This window comes from Canis lupus, chromosome 3, assembly GCF_003254725.2.
Source record: "Canis lupus dingo isolate Sandy chromosome 3, ASM325472v2, whole genome shotgun sequence".
Taxonomy (NCBI): domain Eukaryota; kingdom Metazoa; phylum Chordata; class Mammalia; order Carnivora; family Canidae; genus Canis; species Canis lupus.
Window position 1 is genome coordinate 87,480,423 of NC_064245.1, and position 13,709 is coordinate 87,494,131.

Consider the following 13,709-nt stretch of genomic DNA (forward strand, 5'->3'; position numbering starts at 1 on the left):
TCATGTGTGTTTGTGTACATATTGGTTCTGGCTGCTTCTGCACTACAAGGGCAGAATGGAACCCTGTGAAAGAAACCATATGGCCCGCAAAGCAAAGAATGTTTAGTATCTGTGTCATTATGGCAAAAATTTGCAAACCTCTGCTCTAGTATAAACCATTCTTTCAACTTAATAACTTGAGGGTTTCCAATCTCATGCCATAACAATGACTCAAATCTGGCCCCTCACTTAACAGGGGGTGATGAGAAAAAAGCTAGGAGTCGTTCAGGTGTACTCTTTTATTCAGAAACTGAAATTGAACAAAAGACTCCGTGGCCCCCATACTGTTCTTTTTTACTTTTTTTCTCCCCTCCCTAGAGCTTAAGCATTGTTCTCTAATCACCATAAATTCCTTAAGTGGTATCACTTGACAATACTGGATTTGACCTTTTGGAAGAACTAAGACAGTTCCTAACTGTTACAACTGTTTCAAACTGCATGTGGGTTTTTTTTTTTTTCCCATTTTATATTAGGAAAAATTCAAATATAGACAAAGTATACAGAGTGAACAGCATACTAAAATTCTACACATCCATCACTTGGCTTCAAAATTATCACCTTTGAGGCTAATTTTATTTCATCTATAAACTCTACTTCCCTGAGTCCCCACCCCCAAACCATTTGAAACAAATTGCAGACATCATTTCAACCACAAACACTAAAAGTGGTTTTCAACACAGACCAATAGGTTATCAGGGCATAAAAACCATACACTCCTTAATATCTGCAGACCTGTAACTCTGCTCAAATTCAGATATTTACACTAAGTCTCTGCTTCTAGCATGATAATGTATACTACATTTTCTGTCAAAAAAGGGTCACTTTAAGAGGACATGCTGTTCAAAAATCCATTAGGAAGAGTTCAGAAACCATTCTAGTGGTTCATATCGTGTGGTAGCAGGTGATCTCAATTACTCCATCAGTGCAGCTCCAGGGGGTCGCAAATAAGAGTCTATGTAATAAATGAACATGAGGGAAGAAAGAAAGCAATCCCGATCTTGATGTGCCAACCAAAATAAAAAAATATAGCATCTGCCATATATTCTCAAAAGATCCTATCCCTAAGTTCCTGAGACCATTATGTATTTCCCAAGACCTCAATGATGATACAGCTGTCACTGTTGGAAGCTGTCTTATAAGTGTGCAGGGAGAAGTTATATTCTATCTTTTAAGGAAGCCAGCACAATTAACCATTTATAGTTGCGCTTGAGAGCTAGAAGTGTAGTTTTGCTCTATGCAAAGCAACTAGAAAAGATCCTCAAATAACCCTAAACACAACTAGTGGGTAAGACAAAGCTAAATATGTTGCTTATATATTAGCGAAGAACATACCTTTGGTTATGTCTCCATGGGGGAACGGATTCAGAATTAATTGAGAATCAGAGATTTCATTCAGTGTTTCAGTGCAAGGGGGTTTGACATAGGATTAAGAGACCATAGTCCAGGATTGTCAAAAACAGCAGGCAAGGATTTTTGTGGCAAGACATTCAAAAAACTCTTAGGATGCAAACAGGAATGTCGACATTTTCCATGGAAGAATCAATGGGTCTTTTGGAAGTCATATCAGTGAAGACAATGGAGGACAATGGGAGACAATGGACTAGGCATGTTAAAGGAAATGGTTAGCTAAACTGTGGAGCAGGAGAACAGGCATTTTAATCCCTCAGTGTCCAAACTGTGGGTAAGGGTTGGAAGTTTGAATTCTCGACCTTAATCTTCAAGCCAGTAGAGTTGTCTTCAAATCAGCCATAGATAGGAGAATGAGCTAGACGGTGGATGAATAGATAATCTGTCTATACGTGTATGTTTTTAACATAATGTAATCCATATAGTGTTTAATTGCTCTACCAGGTTTGTGGTCACTTTTCAGTAGAGACTGAAAATGATTCATTAGATACCTTTCTTTCTCTTAATTTTGGAGTTCAACTAATCTGTCTTGTGTTTCCTGAGGCATGGTCCTACTTAACTTTCAATATCCTTAGTCAGAGGTCTCTTAGCAATTCCAGAGAACTTCCAATGTCTACACATGCAACTGTTCAAAGTTCAGATGCTTAATGCAGACACATCATCAACTGTAATAAAAGTTTGGCCTTTCATTTAATTCTTGCCACTTAATGCTGGCCCCTAGTTACTAAGGACCCACAAATTTTTTTTTTTTTAATTCCTCTGTGTTAGACCTACACATGGCCAACAAGCACATGAAAAAATGCTCCACATCACTTGGCATCAGGGAAGTACAAATCAAAACCACAATGAGATACCATTTCACATCAGTAAGAATGGCTAAAATTAACAAGACAGGAAACAACAAATGTTGTCAAGGATGTGGAGAAAGGGGAACCCTCTCACACTGTTGGTGGGAACCCTCTTACACTGTTGGTGGCTGCAAGCTGGTGCAGCCACTCTGGAAAAGAGTATGGAGGTTCCTCTAGAAGTTAAACATAGAGCTGTCCTATGACCCAGCAATGGCACTACTGGTTATTAACCCCAAAGATACAGATGCAGTGAAACCATAGGACACCTGCACCCCAATGTTCATACAGCAATGTTCACAATAGCCAAACTGTGGAAGGAGCCTCGATGCCCTTTGACAGGTGAATGGATATAGCAGATGTGGTTTATATACACAATGGAATATTACCCAGCCATCAGAAAGGACGGATACCTACCATTTGCATTGATATGGATGGAACTGGAGGGTATTATGCTGAGTGCGATAAGCCAGCAGATATGGACAATCATCATATGGTTTAACTCATATGTGGAATACAAGTAACAGTGAAGGAGACCATAAGGGAAGGGGAGAAACTGAGTGGGGAAAAATTAGAGAGGAAGACAAACCATGAGAGACGCCTGACTCTGGGAAACAAACAAAGGGTTGCAGAAGGGGAGATAGGTGGGGAGATGGGTAACTGGGTGATGGACACTGAGGAGGGCACATGATGTGATGAGCACTGGGTGTTATATGCTGGCAAATTGAATTTAAATAATATTAAAAAAAATAATTCCTCTGTGTTATGCAGCATTTCTTGGCGGTCATGGACATTAACACTATTAAACCTACCCAAGAGTAGCAGTGTAAGGCATAGAGTTTAGTGCTTCTCCTTCCTAGCTTTAATCCAATAGTTTTACACCATATTTCTGGTATTCTTGAGATATAGAAGCAGAAAAATGTTCACATTTAGCCCAGAAAGCTGACCTATAGCCTGCAGTGTTCTGATAAGGATCAAATACGTGCTGGTTGCTCCATCCTTAAAGGATCTTATGACTGCCTCTATATCTCACTGATAGTTAATATCGAATTGAATGACAAGCATCAGAGAAATCTTGAGAAAGTTGTTTTCTGAGTGGAAATTTGAAGAAGACATTTATGATCTCCTACTCCCTGCAAGTTCCCTCCCCCTCAAGCACTAAGCATATAACCAATAACCACCAGCTTCGTACCTTAGAAGTGTGGCTCTTTCTGCCCTCAGGTCTTGTCCCCATGCTACTCGAATGAACGTACTAAAGTTGCACTGCAAATGTCTTAAGAATTCTTTCTTGGCTATAGTGCTTGATGACCTCAGCACAGGATCAGCAGATGATGAATTACAGAGACATCTGGGAGGTCCTAAATCATTTTGCAGTTGTAACAGTGGGAAAAATGTGAAAACTTACATTTCCAGTGCCTCTTCCTTAAACGATAGTAGAAATGTGGCTAGTGTTCACGCATCCTGCAAATATTCCCCACCTACCCTCGATGTAAAGAGAAAAACCCAAGTGTTCTTCAGGTTGGTAGTGTTTTACTTAGTCCAATTCACCTGGAGGATTTGGTCTCTTAAATCATGGGAGAACTAACTCTGGAGGTGAGACTCTTCCTGAACCTTACCCTCAAGGCTCCAGTGCAGTTAGATCCTGGTTAATGTGAACATCTTCCACAGCAGGCCCTCGCAGCTGCCTTACCTGACTGATCCAGCTTTTAGCCTTAACAATCTTCTCCCATTAATAGACCATAGCGTCTCAATTATCTGGCCATCTGTTCTGTGTTTATCTTGTACAACCCCTCCATCTCCCTGTTAGTCAGAGCATGCTTCCAAACCACCACCATTCTCCTGTTGATTGGATGCCTCAGTCTTGGCTTTCATATTAATGCATCTTCTGTATAAGGGATCACCAACTCTGTTCTTTTCTTGTGTAAGGAAACTGCTTGTCATGAAATCCAAGCTCAACTCATCACAAATTGGCAACTCAGATAGAATATCTGATGGGGAGAGAGGCAGATCTCAAAGACTTTGGACTTGTCCTTGGAGATTTCTCATTAAATTCTTCTGCTACTTAAAAAAAGTGTTACTCCCGGGGCACCTGGCTGGATCAGTCAGTAGAGTGTCTGACTCTTGATCTCAGGATTGTGGGTTTGAACCTCATGTTGGGTGCAGAGATTACTTAAAAAGAAGAAGAAAAAGAAGAAGAGGAAGAAGGTGCTTCTTCCACTTTGGAATTTTCTTCCAAGATGAAACACTATGGACTCTCCATAGTGCAGCTAGCCCCAGATTGAAAAATTAAAAAAGAATTTACTGGGTAATTAAGAGTGGGAAGACACTAACAGAGATAGAAATAGCAGAAGTAACCTGCTACAAAATAATCAATTTTACACTATGTAATTTATCTATCTTCTACTGGGGGCTTCTTGCAGAAAGTTCTCCTTGATGGGTTTCTAGTCATTACCTAGCCCCAGATCTGACTCAATGGAGCAAAAGTCATTTTCTCCTGACTATGTGGAAATATACTAATGCATGATCAGACTCTTTGGAGATCAGATGCGGTAACACTATTCCCAAAGAAAGATGAAATGCTCCTTCCCACCTGCCTGAGCTCTGTCAAAGACAAAAAGTGAACAACTAAAGAGAATGATTTTATTCATCCTATTGCAATAAAGAGGGCATCTAGATCTGAAGATGAGTTCCTCAGTCGGATGATTTCACCATACACTTTTAAAGGGAGAAGTAGCTAAGTTACAGATGGAGTGATTTACTGTTGAAATGGTTTTGCAATCAGAAGTCTCAGTCTGCTCAATAGGAGATGTTATGTCTGTGTCTCTCTAGTTTCAGGGGACACACATTTTTAATGTTAGCTAATCACTCATGAGACTGAGAGTTAGAAACTGGCTAACGGCAAAAGGGGAGGGGTCTGTGTCTGGCCTTTTTAGGAGGTTCAGGCAATAGGTGTGTTTGATCTTGTCACACCTCCCTTGCCTCTTACTGAAGACAACCACAAGGTTGTCCTTAAATAACTACAAGGGAAACAAGGCAATAGGGAATGTCTAGATCTACCCCTTTGTCAGTCCAGATTTGATCTTGGTGTTTACAGCTATCAGCTCAAAATCAGCCTCTGTGTGAGAAGTTAGTTGGAAGTGCAGTTGTTTTGGGGTCGGATGGATCATACACATTGTTAAATCATATTTTGAGGCAATGACTGCATAGTAGCATTTAAGACTGTGGACAGGATGTATCACTTACCTGTATGGCATAAGATTGCAAGCGGAAGGATTAGAATCCTTGCTATATACCTCAAATCCAGGTCCTGTTTTTCTATTTCTCATCCAGAAAAACATGCCTGATAGGCCATTTGGGTCAACTTTAAGAGACCCAAGTAGTTTTTTCCTTGAGTTTAGTGGTCGACTATTCTTGTCTGTGATCTTTATCCAAGTGCAATAAGAAGTATTGGCTATGGAGCAGATACCTCCCTAACTAGCTGGGAAGAAGTTGAGAGCTATGTGATCTCCTGAACAACACTAGCCAGCGAGTTTAGGGTTATTAGTTGTTTCTATGGCAGAAATGGTATCATTTATTACTTCTGCATAGGGTAGGAGAGCTTTCTTTTTCCAAATTGTGTAATTCCCATGGTGGAAATAATGGCCTTTATAGCACACATAAAGAAGCAATTGATGATCCCCTCCCCAGGAGTTCTGAATAGCTTATAGCTGCCTCATTTTGAAGTGACCATTTAAACCTCCAGATGGACACATGACCAACAGGTAGCCTGGTGAATTTAAACAATTGGAAGTCTCAGATAAGATTCCCAAACATGTAGGGAAAAAAATTAGTGTGGGCAAGGCAGGTGCAGGCTTGCTGCCACATAAAAAGTAATATTCTTGGCAGGGGGGCAGAGGCACTTTGGGGGGTGCAGGGATTAATAATAATAGTTGGAGTCCACCATGCGGTAGATCTGGCAGGAGGCCATAGTCATGGCTTAAAATTCAACAAAGACTGCAAGGTTAGTTGAAAAGTAGTGAAGGAGAAGATGGTTATCAGAAATAAAAGTGCTGATGTGTTTGGGTTTTTTTCTTACACCTGTTCCTGAGGAGGTAGAGTCGTGAATCCTGGAGATTTTAAGAGAAGCATTATTTATGCTGGGAATTAAGTTCCAGTTAGAACATGCTGAGAGGCTGAGGTTGATGTAGTGGAGTAGTTCAGTCGCCAACATAAACCACGAAGGGGAAAGACTCCCTCGGATGTGTTGAGGTCAATCCTGCTGGTCAGGTGAGGGATGGCTTGAGCACGTAGGGACATTTGGAAAAAATGGAAGAAACTGAATGAAGGAGCTTTGTTCTCTTTTTGTTTGTAGGCTAGGGCAGGTAAGGACTGAGAACAAAGAGGAGCGAAATCATTTTCAGATATCAAGTGATAAGAGGAACATTGGTTCAAAGATTGACAGGCAAGAAGAAGCAATTTGACCAAACGTAGACAAAGATGCCAGGGTGTAAGCAGAGAAACCCTGCAGGGTCTTGTTTGGGCAGCTTGGGTAGAAGCCGACCACTCTGTGATACTGTGTCTGCTTGGTGAGTCTTGGGAAAGCAGCGTACTTCACGCTTGTCTGCTTCCTGGGGCTCTGGAAAGAGCCTCCATTTAAGGCCTTCCGGTAGATCGGATCTCTATTCAGAGTGAGGCTGATGTTTTCCTTAATGGTGCAACATGAGCCCAAGGCTGCTCCGCAGCAGTCCCGTGGTTAGGGGGACAGAGTCAAGTCCCTTCTACGTGGACTCAGGGTCAGATTTTCAGTTCTGTCTTTTCCAGAAAACGAGGTATCCAATTGGAAAACCACGTAAGCCCTGTGCTGAGATGTCTGGGGGAAAACAGAGTTGGCCTGCTGGCGAGAAGTAGGAGTGTGTTTAATCAGACATTGGTAGCATTTAAGTTTATTGGATTGAATCAAATTAGATCTCCTAAGGTCCAAGAGGTGTAGTGGATCCTCACTGGCCTGCCTGTAATTATTTCATAAAGGCCAAAGTGGGAGAAGCAAATAAGGATCAGAGCTAAAGGCATGACTCTGATCCCAGGCAAATGTGAGTTCTTCAGGGAATTTGGCTGGTTTGGCCCATTCCTTTTTTCCAGAGGACTAAGAATGGTAAGAAGAATGTGGAAGTACCTGTTGAACATCCTGAATATCTTACCGGTGAAATGAGTGGCTCTATTGCTAGAGAGGAACAAAAGGGTTGTCCAAGTGGGTCCTCTTAGCTACAATGGTGGCGGTCGCTGTTTGCAGGGAAAAAGCTTTCAACCATCTTGCAAATATGAAGACTATGGTTTGGAACATATTCCTATCTGCGAAACATTGAGTTGAATGAAAACCATTTACCAGTGAAGAAATGAGCCAGAAGGAGCTGGCTCTCATCCTTGTCCCACTTTTATATACTTACCAGGATTGTGTTTCTGGTAGATTGAGCAAGTGGAGGTTACTCACTCCATATGAAGGCAGGTGCACTCCTGCTGATATTTGTGCAGGAGAGCTTTACTTCCTCAGTCATGGTGTGTAGTTCCACAGAGGCTGGAAACTAAATTGTAGGCAAGGGAAGAGCACAGACCAACCTGGGTGTCTCCAAAGCTCTTTGGAGTGGGTAAAAATCCACCATTTCCCATTAGCTTTATCAGCTTCAGGTGCTACCAGTCCTTATGCCTTAAACTCCTGGCTGCCTCAGTGGATAGAGTATGCGACTCTTGATCTCTGCGATGTGAGTTCAAGGCCTACGTTGGGTGTAGAGATTACTTAAAAACAAAACCCCGAAAAAAATTCCTTAAGTGGAATTTCTGTGTCCAAAGGAGACTGAGCAAGGGAGAGAGTCAGTGGTGACTAAGGAAGAAGGTTCCTGGGAAGGAGCTGCGTTAGTGTGTTTGTCAGCCAAGGAATTCTCTTTAGCTTCAGGAATCTGGCGACTCATTTGAGGTTTGATTTTGAGAATTCTCCTTGGAATGCTTGGCGATTACAGATTTTTATCTTCCCCTTGCCATCAATGCCTGAGGGCCTCTGAATGTTTATGTCTTTCGGCTGATCCTAATACAGAATTGTCTTTCTAGAAGGTCCCATTTGGTCTCTGTCTCATATTAGGTAAAGAGGGGGAATGTGAAATAAAGACTTGATCCCAAGTCACCACCATGAGTTAGTTTTATATAAAGGATGCATTCTGTAGAGAAATAATATTGATTTTTTTGACAGGGGGTCATCAGATCATCTTGGGTATAAAACACATAGAAGAAATTTGCATGACCTCATTGCTTAAATTCAGGCCAGGTGGCCTGGGGGCAAAAACAGCTAATAATAGACTGTAAAAAGAGTTGTACCACGTTCTGGCCTACTTGATGTTATTGGCCCAAGGTCACTTCAGGCTAAGGGCCCAAGAGGCATTCAAAATGCATTTCAAGAATTCATATTGATTCTGCAGGCTGATACCAAAAGAACTTCTTGGGTTAGACTCTGTCTCAAAATGGCTCTAAGTGCTTATAATTACATTTCAAACATCTGCTGCGACAATCAGCTCTGTGCTAGTTTTTGCAACACATGGATTGACAGACAGCGTCCTTACTGACAATAGTTCTGATTCAACCTCAGCATGAGTGGTGAGAATTTGTAGCTGGGAACCTTATCTGAGCTGTCACCATTATGTCTTATCAACCCCAAGCAAATGGCCATCCCTGGATGGTGCAGACTACTGAGATTTCCTTAAATAAGAATGTTGGAAGAACTGGACTCCAATATTTGCCAGACTTTTTTTGTCCCCAGGGTTAACATTTTCATTTTCAACAACTGGAATTGAATTTTATGGATTAATTATTGGGGAGAGGGAAGGAGGGGAGTGACACTTCAAGACCTGCTATGATGGCCGTCTAGAGCAGAAGTCGGTCTACCATCTATTCTTATGAAGTCCACAAGCCAAGATGATTTTTGCATTTTTAAATAGGAAAAAGAAATCAAAAGAAGAATAACACCTCGTGACACATGAAAATTATCTGAAATTCCAATTTCTGTGTCTGTAAGTAAAGTTTTCTTGGAACACAGTGACACTCATTGATTTATGTATCATCTATCACTACTTTTCACCGTGGTAGTTGTAAGAGACTCCATAGCTGGCAAAGGCTGAACTATTTCCCACTTGGTTCTTTACAGAAAAAGTTGGCCGACCCTTACTCTAGCTCGCAGATGATAAAGAAAAACTCCCTCTGGAAGTCAGTCCCATATTTTTACCTATTTTTGCCAAAGGGAAACATTTTGCTGGAGACTATAGAGGACTAGACTAGGTACTTGTCTTTAAAAGACATAAGTGGGCAAAAGGCCCCACTTCAATGATTGAACGATCAGGTCTTCGTCATTATGACTTGGTGACAACAGTATCCTTAGATGAGCCTCCCTGGGTGCCATCTGGCATGGAATTTTTAGCTCTGTCTTCTAAAAACTGAGCGGAGACACAAAGAAAAAGAAAAGAATAATTTTCCTTGATTCCTGCAATAGCTGCAGAGAAGTCAGCTGGAATTTCCATACTTATTAGTAAAACTCAGAGACACACTCATAAAAAGCTGTACCATAAATGGGAAAAGGACTCTGTTAACTCACTGCTGGTGGGGAGTGGGGGAGGACAGAGTGCAGCAGGTGTGGTATGTGGGACAGGTGATTTTGTGCTTTTAGTGTTAGTGCTCTGAGTTCCTTTGGTGTTTAAATTGGTGTTCAGCATCCTTTGTGTTCCAGAAGGTAATCTAAGAAGGGTTCATTTAAAGTAGATAGGGTTCTTGATAAATAACAAATCCCACTTGTTGCTAAGTGGTCTCATTAACTTTGTAAAACAAAGAGACATTAAATGATTATAGGGGCTAATCAGCAATCATTTATTATTATATTATTTGTTTGGGAATGGGTTTATTCTATTTGTCATTCTTTCTCTGCTGGCAATTCCTCCCCTTATTCCTTCTCTTCTCCCATCATTTATTTTTTTTAAGCTTATATATTTATTTGAGAGAGAGCAAGAGAGAACACGGAGGGAGAGGAAGAAGCAGACTCCCCACCAAGCAGGGAGCTCGATGCAGGGCTCAAACCCAGGACCTTGGGATCATGACCCGAGCTGAAGGCAGAAGGCGGACACTTAATGGACTGAGCCACCCGGGCACCCCTTCTCCCACCATTTAGAAGTTGATTTTCTTTAGGATAGAAGATCACCAATCCCTTTTCCTTTCTCACTTTAATTTTTCAACTTAGGAAATCTTAACCTCACTTATGCTTCAAATAAAATGTTTATGTGCTGGCTTTTAAGAAAATTAATCTCCAGCCCTTGCTGAAAACTCCGGGCTATACTGATGCCTACTCAACACTGCCACCTGAATGTTTAAAATGGACTTCAGGAGGGCCTGGGTGGCAGTCAGTTCAGCTCTGACTCTTGGTTTCAGCTCAGGCCATGATGTCGAGGTATTGAGAGCCAGCCCGTGTGGGCTCCATGCTCAGAGCAGAGTCTGCTTGGAGTTTCTCTCTCCTGCTCCCTTGGCCCTCCCACTGCATGCGTGCTCTCTCTCAGACAAATGCATACATCCTAAACAAATAAAAATAAAATAAGATGGACTTCAATCTCCGCATGTCCAGTGAATGCTCCCAATCCTCCCATGCAAACGGGTCTTCCTCTAGGGCTTCCTGTCTCCATGAATGTCATCCCTGTGCAGTTGGGCAAACCAGAACCCTGGGAGTCATCCTTGCCATTGCCCTCTCCCTCATGCCTTCCATCTAAATGACTACAAAAAATGAGTCTTGTAGTTTTTAATATATTGTACCATTCATATATACCTACTTCTCTTCATCTCCATCCCCATCCTCCTCGTTCAAGCTGCCAGAATGATCTCATCTCTGGCTATAGACACCTAGTTGTTCCCCAGAATCTTCCTGCATGCTCTCCATTCCCTTTCCAACCTCTATGGAGGAGCCAAAAGAAGTATATGAAACTGCAACTTCTATGTGTCTTCCTTCTCCTGTAAACCCTTCAGTGCTTCCACATGTTATTTAAGGTGAACAACATCCTTAACTACCAAAGCCACAACCCCTGCAAGATCTGACCTTCGCCTACCTCACTCGTCTCTCTGGGTGGCAGGCTTCCCTCTGTTGGAGTCCCTGTCAAAACTGGTCTTTTTTCATTTTCCCAAATGTTCTATTTTCTTGCAGGCTGCAGGAAACTTCCACAGGCAGCTCTCCCTGAGTTTAGCTAAAATGCTTCTTGCAGTAGAACCCTCTGAAGACCACGAAGTCCATCAGAGACAAAAAGCCTTGGGCCTCAGAAGGGTTCTAGTCCTCGGTCTCCAACCCTAAACTCCCAGGAATCTCCTTTGTTCCCAGGAATCTCCTTTGTTCTCATGCAAATGTACTCACCTTGTCCTCAAAGGCCTGATCTACATTGGGGGGAATATTAAAAAGAACAGTTTTGTTCAACCCATTAAAAAGGGGGAGAGAGGGGACTCCCTGGCAAATGGATACCTTCTTGCTTTATAGTTTTTACACATGTATCATTAAAGAGTCTTCCTTCAAGATATTCTTCTTGGAACAAATATGATGATGTGTTGTCTACTGCTGCCAAAAAATTGAAAAATGTATTTACAATGCTTGCTCTCAGTCTATTTTTAAAATCAGTCTTTTTAATAAAAACTAAATGCGTGTATAAAACTTGTAAAAATCAAATAATAAAAAAGCACTACAGTGTGAAATGTAAGTTTCTTCACTGCTGATCCCTCTCCCAGAGGTAAGATTTCATTATTTACAGTTTCTTTATATCCTTCCAGAAATACTCAGTACGCACAGTACAAACGCACACACACATTTATTTATAGAGGTGGGGATCTACTATATCTCTCTTTTCCCTTAACGAGGAGATCATCCCAGATCACCACATAGGGCTCCTCTCATTCTCTTTCCTCAAGTAATAATTTGAAATGAATGACCTCTATTTGTAGTTTACCGTAACTTATTGAGCAGACTCCCTTTTTTTTTCAACTTAATAGACATATAGGTTCTTTCCAGTCTTTTGTCATTACCCCCCAAAAAATGCAGCAATGCTCCATGTGTGCTGTCGTGTTATAAAGGTGCACAACATGTGGGTCCTGAATCTGAGGGAAGAAGTCCAGGGAATGGAATTGCTAGGTCAAAGGATATTTGCTGTTAACCTTTCTGAGAGATGATCCCAAATTGTCTTATAAAAATGTTGTATCACTAATTTACCACACGGTGATTATAGCTAATAATACTGTATCCTACACTTGAATGTTGCTAAGAAAGTGAATCTTAAATGTTCTCACCACACACATCAAAAAAGGAAATTATGTGATGGGCTGGAAGTGGTAGTTAACACTATGATGACAGTCATTACACAATTCATGAATGTATTCAATTAATAGGCTGACACCTTAATGTATATAATGTTGTGTGTCAGGTACATCTCAATAAATAAAGCCGGGGAAGAAAGCAAAACAAAAACTGTGGTATCAATTTATATGGCACATAATCACTTACGTGAATGTTGGCTTCTCAACACTTAGAAGTCACCAAATAATAACTAACTCTGATTTTTTTTTTTTAATCTGAAGGGTAAAAGTTATCATCTTGATTTTTGTTGGTAGGTTGGTTCATTGGCTTGCATTTCTTTAATGATTTAGTGAGGCTAATCATGTGCTCATGTCAGACTTTCATATCATTTTTATTTTTCTCTTTCTGGGAGCTAGCTGTTCATATAGCTCACCTGTTTTTCTTGAATAGTTGAACATTTTCTCTGATTTCTAAGTTTCAAAAAATATTTTAATTATTCCTGTACCATATATATTGCAAAGTTTTTTGTTGTTGTTTTCTTTTTTTAGAAACTTGGCTTTTTATTTTTTTATGGTATTTGGGCAGAATTTAAATTTTTATGGGACAAAATGTATCATTTTGAGCTTTGGGTCTTGCAGTGGCATATATGTGGACACACATATCATCTAGATGATGATATACATGCATATAAATATTATTTTTAAACATATTCTATGATTATATTTATACATTTAAATCTTTGATCTCTCTGTTATGAAAGAGGGATTTGGTGATAAGCAGTGAGTAACAATGACTGGTACCTTTTAAATAGTAATTATCCCTTTGCCAAAGGAATTTAATGAGCTCCACAACAGTAATTAAACGAGTACGTGTTTGTCCTCATCTGACAACAAATACCATGATGGTAGTGACCAAGCCTATTTTATTCATTTAATTTGTCCTTAGCATTCAGAAAAGTGCTTTACACACAGCAGATTCAGGAATTACATTCATTCATTTATTTGATAAAATGAATACATTCCTAAAACAATATTTAATTTTAAATTCATATTAGTAACTCATGGACACTATAAAAATGGAAAATAACAAACAAT